The 1017-nt window shown below is 52.1% G+C and overlaps 1 protein-coding gene across 1 annotated transcript in view; it reads right to left on the bottom strand.

Moving 5' to 3' along the window:
• Positions 1-1017, bottom strand: part of PTPRH (protein tyrosine phosphatase, receptor type, H) — a 21752-nt gene that overhangs the window by 5733 nt on the left and 15002 nt on the right. The window lies entirely within an intron of this gene.

Here is a 1017-nt window from a genome sequence, read left to right as displayed (position 1 = left end):
ATTTTAGCCGCCTTAACCCTGTGCTGTTGGGATGGAGAAAAGGTGCTTTTATTGTTGTTCACGTCCCCAGGACGTATGTATCTCATAACCAGAAGCCTGGAGCCCTTGACGCCTCCCCCCACTTGGCCCCACCTGATCGCCCACAACTGCCCTTCCCTGTTGGGGGCGACCAGGCCAGCAGGGGAGGGCCATTGGGTGCATTAGGCAGGCAGGTGAGTGGTTAGGAGCCAGCGATCCTGGATTTCGAGAGGGATGTCTGACTGCTGGTTTAGTCCCGCGATCCCCTGTGGGATCAAAACTAAACCGGCAGTCGGACATCCCCTGAGGGGTCCCTGAATGGAGAGGGTGCAGGCTGGGCTGAGGGACACCCCCCCCTCCTGTGCACGAATTCTGTGCACTGGGCCTCTAGTAGCAATAATAATAGTAATAATAAGGTGATTTTCATTCATCAATTCCACTCCTGGACATATATGAAAAGGAACGGAAAGCAGTGTCTGGAAAAGGTGAGTGTGCACTCCTATTCAGAGCAGCATCCTTCACAGGACGGAAGCTGGAAGCGACCACGTGTCCATCGGTGGGTGAATGGATAAGCCATGTGTCCCCCCGCACAGTGGGGAACTATCCCGCCTTCAGAGAGGGGGGATTCCCACACCCGCATGGCGAGGATGGACCAGCGGACATTGTGTTGAGCAAAAGAAGCCACTCACAAAAGGACCAATCCTTTATGGTTTTACCAAAATTAATTAATTTTTTTTTCCCAGCGATTGGAAAAGAGGGGAGAGAAAGAGAGAGAAACACATCGACCTGAGAGAGACACATGGATTGGCTGGCGAGGTACGTGCCCTGGACTGGAATTGATTGAATCTGAGACTCTTCAGTCTGCAGGGCGATGCTCTATCCACTGAGCCAAACTGGCCAGGGCCGCAATTAATTTAAAAGATTTTAAACTTGATTCTTGGAGAGGAAGCGAGAGGGAGAGAGAGAAGCATAATAGCAATAGGCTGCCTCCTGCACGCC

Source organism: Myotis brandtii, unplaced genomic scaffold (assembly GCF_000412655.1).
Source record: "Myotis brandtii unplaced genomic scaffold, ASM41265v1 scaffold1763, whole genome shotgun sequence".
NCBI lineage: Eukaryota > Metazoa > Chordata > Mammalia > Chiroptera > Vespertilionidae > Myotis > Myotis brandtii.
Note: the sequence above shows the minus strand (reverse complement) of the source record. Positions and strands in the feature narration are given on the sequence as shown.